The sequence below is a fragment of the Hippocampus zosterae genome, chromosome 7 (genome assembly GCF_025434085.1).
Source record: "Hippocampus zosterae strain Florida chromosome 7, ASM2543408v3, whole genome shotgun sequence".
NCBI lineage: Eukaryota > Metazoa > Chordata > Actinopteri > Syngnathiformes > Syngnathidae > Hippocampus > Hippocampus zosterae.
The window spans coordinates 20,182,783-20,193,304 of record NC_067457.1 but is presented as its reverse complement, the minus strand read 5'-3'; the positions used below and the strand labels follow the sequence as shown (position 1 = coordinate 20,193,304).

The 10,522-nt window shown below is 43.1% G+C and overlaps 1 long non-coding RNA gene across 1 annotated transcript; it reads left to right on the top strand.

Moving 5' to 3' along the window:
* Window positions 1-2,492: 2,492 nt before the first annotated feature.
* On the top strand, window positions 2,493-9,894 carry LOC127604640 (uncharacterized). Its single transcript, XR_007963376.1, has 4 exons — window positions 2,493-4,212; window positions 5,544-5,765; window positions 8,987-9,037; window positions 9,149-9,894. It is a non-coding gene; the product is annotated as an uncharacterized LOC127604640 (long non-coding RNA).
* The last annotated feature ends 628 nt before the right edge of the window (window positions 9,895-10,522 follow it).

The following is a 10,522-nucleotide window of genomic DNA, read 5'->3' as shown; positions in this document are numbered from 1 at the left end:
AAGAAACCAAGAAACGATTAAATTCCATATTAGAGTTTGGAATTATGTTGCTTTAAAAACAATTGTAAATTTTTAAGTCAGTTTAAATATACTGTGTGTGCGGTTGTGTTTGTGAACATATATATAATTTTATTTGCTGTAATTATTTTAGGAGTATGTGACATTGGTGATCCTCGTTACTCAAATACTGTATGTAGATGTTGCTCAAAATTTATCATGCTCTCCTTCACATCAGACCTCAAAGTTCACAAAGGCTGTGGGAACTTTGATAATTGACTTAATCATTGGCCAAGAAGAGGAGCGGCTGTTACCTGCTCCAAAACGAAGTTTTTGCAGCACCCCTCCCCCCAGACATGAGTTTGTTTACATTTCATTTAGCAGAGCTGCGCAGAAGCCAGCCACAACGCTTTGCAAGAAAAAAATGAGTTAGGTACTGTATTGCAGAAGTGTCCCCAGCATATCCAATTTATTTCATTCAGCTTTGGACATTGAAACTGGAAAATATGACTTGCATTCAATAAGTAAATAATTGTTTCATCTAAATTCCATATTAGAGTTTGGAATTATGTTGCTTTAAAAACAATTGTTAAATTGTAAGTCAGTTTAAATATACTGTGTGTGCGCGGAGTATGTGACATTGGTGAGCCTAGTTACTCAAATACTGTATGTAGATGTTGCTCAAAATTTATCATGCTCGCCTTCACAGCAGACCTCAAAGTTCAAAAAGGCTATGGCAATTTTGATAATTGACTTAGTCATTGGCCATGAAGAGGAGCGGCTGTTACCTGCTCCAAAACGAAGTTTTTGCTGCACCCCTCCCCCCAGACATGAGTTTGTTTACATTTCAATTAGCAGAGCTGCGCAGAAGCCAGCCACAACGCTTTGCAAGAAAAAATGAATTAGGTACTGTATTGCAGAAGTGTCCCCAGCATATCCAATTTGTTTCATTCTGCTTTGGACATTTCAACTGGATCATTATGATTTGCATTCAATAAGTAACAACAGTAAGTATTCTTTAGTAAGAAATCATGTTTGCGTTGCTCAATCAGTCTTGATAACAGAATTTCCTTATGTGGGACATGACTACGGTACACGTCCTTTATGAACATGCAAGTGTGTTAACAAAATACATGTGTAAGAACACAAGCAGTAAAATGCAAAAATATATGCTCCAACAACACAAATAACACAAAAACGGCAGTATACAGTACAGGTATATGAACAAAATACATTATAACAAGAGTAGTCACAAAATGAGGGCTCTTTGCTCCAAAATGAGACCTATAACAGCTGGTGGCTTTTCTTTCCAATCACTCACTATCTCGAACTTGACCTCCCCTCGATCACCACCCAAGACAGCGTTGCTCAGCTGATGTTGTGCAACAAATGTCTGAAGGCATCCACGGGACCCTTCAAAGTCCTCCATGCCCATAGCGCGATGGAACTCGCCTTCTCTCTGATTAGCGCTCCAGTTAGCGCAAATTGTTTTCAAATCTCTAAATGACCTTTTCAAATCTCTAAATTACCTCGTGCCACCTTACCTCGCTGACCTCATCTGGTCTGCGGACCAGACATTATTAGAAGGACCAAGAACTAAACTGAGGCTCAGAGGGGATGGACCCTTTTCTGTTGCTGGTCCCTCTCTCTGGAATGACCTCCCACTGAACATTCGGCAAGCCTCCTCGCTGCCCATCTTCAAAACGCGCCTCAAAACTCACTTGTATTCTTTGGCATTTGACTCACCATGACTTAGATTTGTTCTTGGTTTTGCTGTTCTGTGCTTTCTACCGTATTTATTACAGACTGCGTTACTGTTTGTTGTATATGTTAAATTGCTCCATGTAAAGCACTTTGTATGCAGCGATGGCTGTTTGAAAGTGCTCTATAAATAATGTTGAGTTGAGTTAGCATGATAGCAGGTCAAGCATTCCAGGAAACGTTCATTTACTCTACAGTCCGTCGAGCCACAAGCAACTTGCTTTGAGCATCTAATCGGATGCATTCCATGTTCCCTTCCACAGTCATTACCATTCCTTTGTTTGGATGCAACGATCGACAGGACGTAAATGTAAATGAATGGAATAGAAAGTCGTTCACGATTCCAGTAAACTCATGCTAATAGAGAGATTCTGCTGTTTTTGTGCCAAAGAGAGTAAAAAGTGGTGCAGACAGTTATTCCGCGGTATCGAACGGGACTTGCTTGAGTTTGCTCTAATTCGAGCTTCCGTATGGCTTCCAGGTTCCAGGTATCGGAACGTTCGTCCGTTGTTATGAATCGATCACTAATGTAATATCCATCCATCCATATTCCACCGCTTATCCAAGGTCGGGTAACAGGGGCAGCAGCTTTAGCAGGGAAGCCCAGACTTCCCTCTCCCCAGCCACTTCTCCTAGCTCTTCCCGGGGATTCTGAAACGTTCCCAGGCCAGCTGAGTGACACAGTCTCTCCAGCGTGTCTTGGGTTGTCCCCGGGGCCTCCTGCCAGTGGGACATGCCCGGAACACCTTTAAAACTCATTTCGGCCGCTTGTATCTGGGATCTCATTCTTTCGGTCACGACTCATTGCTCATGACAGTAGATGAGGGTTGGAACGTAGATCAACCGGTAAATTGAGAGCTTCGCCCTTTGGCTCAGCTCCTTCTTCACCACGACTGACCGATACAAAGCGCGCAGAGCAAGCAGCAGCCGCTTCACCGCTGCGCCTGTCGATCTCTCATTCCCTCCTGCCCTCACTTGCAAACAAGACCCCAAAATACTTAAACTCCTCCACTTGGGACAAGATCTCCTCCCCGACCCGGAGAGAGAACTCCACCCTTTTCCGACTGATTTTCATCCCAACCACTTCATACTCAGCTGCGAAACGCTCAAGTGAGAGTTGAAGGGCCCTGCTTGAAAGAGCCAACAGTCCCACATCATCTGCAATAAGCAGAGATGTAATACTGAGGCCACCAAAATGGACCCCCATCAACACTTACACTGCGCCTAGAAATTGCCAATGTCCGTAATGTTTATGAACAGAATCGATGACAAAGGGCAGCCTTGGCGGAGTCCAACCCTCACTGGAAACGATTCTGACTTACTGCCGGTAATGTGAACCAAATTCTGACATCTGTGGTGGAGGGACCAAAGTGCCCGCATCAGGGGACTCGGTACCTCATACTCCTGAAGCAATCATATAATGTAATATCGTACTCAAATGTGTAATGCATAGATTTTTATTCTGGGTGAGGGAATTTTCGTTTGACAGAAGTCAATAGATGGCAATACTTACTGTAATTATGTTTCATTGAACAATTATAATATTTAAGTCTGGTTTAAAAAATATGAACAGGTATATACATTTGTGTTATTACAGTTGCTGAAACATATAGATGTTGCTTGAAATTTATCATGCTCCCCTCAAAACAGACCGCAGAGTAAAATAAAAGTTAAAGGCTGAGCAATTTTAGTTTATCGTTGGCCATGAAGGGGGGAGGGGCTGTTCCCAGCTCCAAACCCTCGCAGTTGCACTGTTTGAACCTAGTTTATTCAGCTCCCCTCCCCCACACTAGTTTGAGCACGTGATCAACTAGGAGCGCGGTTCATACAGCAGCAACAAAGCTTTGCAAGAAGAGTTGAGTGTTGCAGTCGTGTCCCCAGAAAATCTAATTCGTTTTATTCTGCTTTGGACATCGAAACTGTATAATACGAATTGCATCCAATAAGTAAATAATAATGATGTTTCATCACAATTCCATATTAGCATTTGGGAATAATGTTGCTTTCAGAACAATTACAATATTTTAAGTCGTTTTTAAAATATGTGTGTGTGTGTATATACTGTATATATATACAGTATGTATATACACACACATGTATATATGCTGTGCTCATTTTAGGAGTACATGACATTGGTGTAAACAAGAGTTCATAAAATATGTTGATATTGCTTGACATTTACTATGCCCCACTTCAAAACGGACCTCAGAGGAAAAGTGAAGGAGTTTTGGTTATGAAGGGGCGGGGCTGTTTTCACACCCCAAAACGTCACAGTTACGTTGCAGGAAACGAGTTTCTACAGCTACCCTCCCCCACATCACACTCGCTGACCATCAATTAGGAAACGCGCGCTTTGCTGCCTGCACAAAAGGAAGGCGTTGAGAAGAGTGAGCGTACGAGTCAGCATCATCGAGAAAACCCCAGAAAGTGACAAATACTTCAGAATTAAAGCAGGTAAGACACTCAAGTTTTGAATATTTTCTTACAAGTTAGTTATTCTAAGTAATTCGGGCAGGCTCAAAGGTTCGTGTTATATCAGCATTAGAGTGAAACCAACTATATGAATAACTCTACTATGCTGTACCTAAGGAGTTGTCACCAAGATAGAAAGTTTCCTCTCAAACAATAAACTTTCAATAGGCCGTCAGACACACAATACAGCGCCACAGAATAGGTCGTTGGTGTGGTAAAATGAAGTTTTAACACCCCCCCCCACCCCCCCGCCGCCGTCGTCTCGCCGTCGTCGTCGTCGCCATTTTAGTTGAGCAGAAAATTAGTTGCAAATGACCCAGCGTCTTTCGCCGCCGCCGCCATCTTAGTTGAGCAGAGAATTAGTTGCAAATGGAACCAGTGTCTTTCCATATACAGAAAGTAACTGCAAAAAGACGATGTAAAATACCAAGCAATTTACAGATAAAGTGGGTTGAACGAAATATTATACTGTGAACCATTATCAACACAAAAGTTAAAATTAAATAATAAATGAATAAAAAACAATAATAAAGGTTAAATGTGTGGATCACCAAAACCTATGCATTTTGGGCTGAAAAACCCCCCACTTATATGAGGAGAGATGCATATTTTCTATGTTTGTTAAGCTTTCTACTATTTTATGGGGACATTTTGATGATTTTTTTTGTGGCAACATACATTGTCACTGTCATCAACCTTTGCGATTTGTAACCACACTCGCTCATCGTTTATTGATCCAAATATCCTTATTGGCAAAGCCGAATTAGTGGTGATTGAAACTTTGACTTTTCAAACGTCAAACCAGTTATTGGCCCAGGCTTATAAAAACACACTAGTGATGCATTCTCAGCATGAATCTTAACCTTATCATACTCATATCAACTTAGTGATTAGACGTTAATCGGCAAATTAGTGGATGAATGTTGATGTTGATTTTCTGAAATATCGATTGCTGGTATTGGCAGCCTCCACGATAACCTTAAAATAATGCCAGTATCAGCCTGATACCATTATTTGGTTTCGGCACTTACCTATCTTTGCCAAGCACTGGAAATGAGTGATATAGACATTTTTAAAAATTATAATAAGTCGACTTTTAATTGATTACCCGGTCAGTTTCAAATGCTGTATTTGCCCATATTAAACAAAATAAGTTATTTCTATAAGGTATTTCTGTTTTGCCATGTTAATGTGTTCGATTAATATTTTATCCCACAGAACTATCTTGTCATGTAAGCCTGAATTATCAGTACTATTCTCTAACATCATTAATTGCAATGGTATTTTCTGATCTTTTTTTTTTTAAATAACAGATGGACAATCCCACTGAAGATGGTGATTATTCTGACTCAAGTCTTTTTGGATCAGATGAGGAATACAAACCAACTAAGACATCCTCTGAGTCGAGTGATGACGAGGAGATATTCCATCCAAAGGTAGAAAAATTGTTCTTATGATACATCCAGTGAAGACTCTACAAGTCATCAGACATATGAAGCAGAGGAGCACAGTCATGTCTGCAATTCGTAAAGAAGGTAACCCATTAACCTATGTAAAAACAAAAGATGAGCAAAGAAGATCCTTCTTTAACCATAAAAGCATTTACAAAAAGGGAAGGCAAACGAGTTTGGCACAGAAGTCATTATTGCTTCTACTGTGGCCAATCAAATTTAAAGATGGCAAGGCAATTGGAAAGGAAACATAAGGCATCACAAAATAAATTCTGTGGGGGGGTTTGTGAACACATAAAGGAACAAACTACACAATCAACTCTGAGACGGTGCAGTCTCCTACAAAAGGAAAGATGACAGAAGTACAAACGAGCACGAAAGCAACACATTCTACCCGTATGTAATCAACTCTTTTCACGCGTAGCAAGTCTACTCCTGTAGCGTTCACACGTCCCATTTTATATCGGTGCTGCCCCGCATACTAGCATTTACTCCAGAGTAAATGTTTAAACCACCTCCTGAGCAGGGTTACATTTGCTCCGTTTTAAGCTGTTTTCAGGGGCTACACTGGTGTAACTTTGTACGTGGCAACGCTCGACATGGGGGCAGTCGGCTTTTGGGGTGGGGGGGGGCAGAACGGATGAATGGACATGTCAAGAGTTTTAATTTCTCCATATTTTGTTCCGGTCAGTTGTCACGCAGTATGAGGAACATATATAAATTATATTTAATCCTTGTGTATTTTTAGCCGTTATAAATCAAATGTTTCTTGGGGGAAATAATGCGGCGTAAATTCACTCTAGCACCTAAAGCACTATGAAATGACATACAACAAAAATTTCTACTGTACAATATTACACGATCGATTACAGCATTGTTTTGGGTATTTTTGTATTTAGATTCATGTTCTTACCATTTCATTTATCAAATGCATTGCCCACACTGGACAATGTAATCTATCAATATGAAAGATGTTTTTCGAAACCCCTGCTATTCGCGTTCAATAGAGACCAGGCTCGTTCACTGGCTGCCACTGGAATGCACTTGAAGGGGGAAGATAATTTATGGATGATAGTTATTTTGAATCAGGAATCAGTATTTTATTTCTGCCAAATATTTGCATTGGTCTAACAAAATGTAATTATGTCGGTTGGTTCACACTGACTAGCATGAAATCATACAACATGTTCTTGTAACATACCTTTCAAATGTTATATGTTGCCCAGTAAATCTTCTCTATTCTTAATGGAAGCACGAACTTGTATTTAATACATAATACAATGATTTGCATGTCATGTTCAACCTCTATTTACCGTATTTTCACGACTATTCGACGCATCGTACTAATGGCCGCAGTCTCATTAATGCGTGACATTTCTGTATTTTACACATACACAGGACGCATCGTACGAATAGCCGCAGTTTTACAGTGGTAAAACATACGCCAGCTTAAACATACGGCATGCATGCGCGCACTCTAACACGTTAGCTTGAAGCATACGGTAGCATGCCAAGACATACAGATAAGATAAAAACAAGTTTTTAAAAAGGCAACGAAAGCAGAACTGAGTTCGGGTGTATTTTATTTAGCCATCGTACAATGTTCTCACGTTTTCGATCAATCATCACCCAGAAATCCATCAAAGTCCTCATCCTCTGTATCAGAAGCAGAGGACTGCACATCTCAGTTGTCATTGAATGCATCACATGCTAGTGTGAGTTGCTACTCATTGCCGAGCGGAAAGAAGGAGTAGCAACAGCAAAGTCAACATTTCTCTCGTGTGAAGCTTTCCCACATTTGAAAGTAAAGAACAGAGCGAAACATGGTGGCAGCGCGTGTGTGTGTAGAAAGAATTGAACAATTGTGCAAGTACCGTAATCCATCAAAAACGCCGCGTTCCCTCTCGTTGTTGCGTATTGTGGCGTAACTCGCCCAGCGCTGCCTCTCACTCTTTGTAAAGTTGTGTTTGCCATCGATCATTGTTCCCATGCTGTTCGCAACTTTACTTTGAACGCCCGGTTGATGCCAATGTCCAGCGGTTGGAGTTCTTTAGTCAAGCCTCCGGGAATAACGGCAAGCTCAGAGTTCATTTGCTTGACTTGATTTTTCACCGCTGCTGTGAGATGGTCACGCATGCCAAAAGCATAACCGGTGGCTTTAAGTTTTAACTGAGCTTCGTAGGCATGTCTCTTTGTCGAATTTATTTTCAGGGGTTCTTAGAAACCAAAACCGGAGTTGTTTTGCAACAATGCACATTGCCACACGCTATACAAGTGTTGGTACTGGCTTGAGGCGTCCACTTACACGCCCACCCTTCACCATTGGCGGACTAGCTTGTCTGTCCTCTCTCTCCCTCTCTCTCTCTCTCTCTCCCTCTCCATATATGTATATATACACGCCCACCCTTCTCTGATTGGCCGACTTCTTTCACAGTCACTTCCGCCTTTTCTCTATATAAACAGCGTGTTGGCTGTCAGTCAGATTTTGGAACTCAGCGCATATAAAGGACGCTCCGCACCATAAGGCGTCCTGTCCATTTTGGAGAAAATTTAAGACTTTTAATGGCGCCTTATAGTCGTGAAAATACGGTAATTGGCTACACTACTATGTTGGAATTGATGGCTGCAACACGTTCCAAACAAGCTGGGACAAGGTGGTTTTGGATGCAGTGCTCTCTGATAGGTCGAAGGTCATGGCCTTTGAATGTTATCTGTTTTTGGCCTTGCCGCTTACATGCACTGATTGGTCCAGATTCTCTGAACCTTTTGATATTATGGACCAAAGATGACGTAATCCCTCAATTCCTTGCAATTATACGTTGTGAAACTCTGTCCTTCAACGATTCAACTTGTGGTGACCCTCACCCAATCTTTGCTTGTGAATTCAGGATAGCTACTTTTTGACCCAATCATGGCACCCACCCATTCACAGTTAGCCTGTTCACCGGTGGGATGTGACAAACGGGTTTGATGAGCATTTCTCAACATTATTTTTTTTGCTAGCTGTTCCATCTTTTATGGAACGCATTACAGCCATTAAATTCTAAGTTAAATATTATTGGAAAAAATTAAATGTACCAATTTGAACATTGAATGTTGTCTTGTCTTTGTAATGCTTCACTTAAATATAGGTTGGACATGATTTGCAAATCATTGTATTCTGTTTTGATTGATGAGCATAATGTCCCAATTTCACTGGAATTGGGTTACTAAATGAATGCCTTGATAGCATATTTTTGTTCAACACTGATTTAGTAAAATGTGTCACTTTGTTCTCCTTTTCATGTGGTGGTATCGACCTTTAGCCCCAAAAAGGGAAAAGCATCTCTCCAAAAGAGGGAAGACTGAATTGGATGGTAAGCTTTGGATGAGGAACTATATCTCTTTTTTCATAATTTAACCAGTTAAAATGCATGCAACGTATTTGACAATGAGTGTCAAATCAGGGATGTCCCATTTCATTGCAGATTCGAGTCCAGGCGGGGACCCTGGCGGTCCGATCCTTGGCTGCAGAAGCTAGCTCTTGGGACATGGAATGTCACCTCTCTGGCTGGGAAGGAGCCCGAGCTGGTGTGTGAGGCAGAGAATTTCCGACTGGATATAGTCGGACTTGCCTCCACACACAGCCTGGGTTCTGGTACCAGTTCTCTCGAGAGGGGTTGGACTCTCTTCCACTCTGGAGTTGCTCACGGTGAGAGGCGCAGAGCAGGTGTGGGCATACTCATTGCCCCCCGCCTCACTGCCTGTACATTGGGGTTCACACCGGTAGACGAGAGGGTTGCCTCCCTCCGCCTTCGGGTGGGTGGACGGGTCCTGACTGTTGTTTGTGCATATGCACCAAACAGCAGCTCAGCATACCCACCCTTTTTGGAGTCCTTGGAGGGTGTGCTGGAGAGTACTCCTGCTGGGGACTCCATTGTTCTGCTGGGGGACTTCAATGCTCACGTGGGCAATGACAGTGATACCTGGAGGGGCGTGATTGGGAGGAACGGCCCCCCCGATCAAAACCCGAGTGGTGTTTTGTTATTGGACTTCTGTGCTCGTCACGGATTGTCCATAACGAACACCTTGTTCAAACATAAGGGTGTCCATATGTGCACTTGGCACCAGGACACCCTAGGCCGCAGTTCGATGATCGACTTTGTAGTTGTATCATCGGATTTGCGGCCGCATGTTCTGGACACTCGGGTGAAGAGAGGGGCGGAGCTGTCAACTGATCAACACCTGGTGGTGAGTAGGCTCCAATGGTGGGGGAAGATGCCGGTCCGTCCTGGCAGACCCAAACGTATAGTGAGGGTTTGTTGGGAGCGTCTGGCGGAATCCCCTGTCAGAAGGAGTTTCAACTCCCACCTCCGACAGAGCTTTTCCCATGTTCCGGGGGAGACGGGGGACATTGAGTCCGAGTGGACCATGTTCCGTGCCTCTATTGTTGAGGCGGCCAATCTGAGTTGTGGCCGTAAGGTGGTTGGTGCCTGTCGTGGCGGCAATCCCCGTACTCGCTGGTGGACACCAGCAGTAAGGGATGCCGTCAAGCTGAAGAAGGAGTCCTATCGAGCCTTTATGGCCTGTGGGACCCCAGAGGCAGCTGACGGGTATCGACTGGCCAAGTGGACCGCGGCTTCGGTGTTCGCCGAGGCAAAAACCCGAGCGTGGGAAGAGTTCGGTGAGGCCATGGAAGCGGACTTCCGGACGGCTTCGAGGAAAATCTGGTCCACCATCCGACGTCTCAGGAGGGGGAAGCAGTGCACCACTAACACTGTGTACAGTGGGGATGGGGCGCTGCTGACTTCGACTCGGGACGTTGTGAACCGGTGGGCAGAGTACTTCGAAGACCTCCTCAA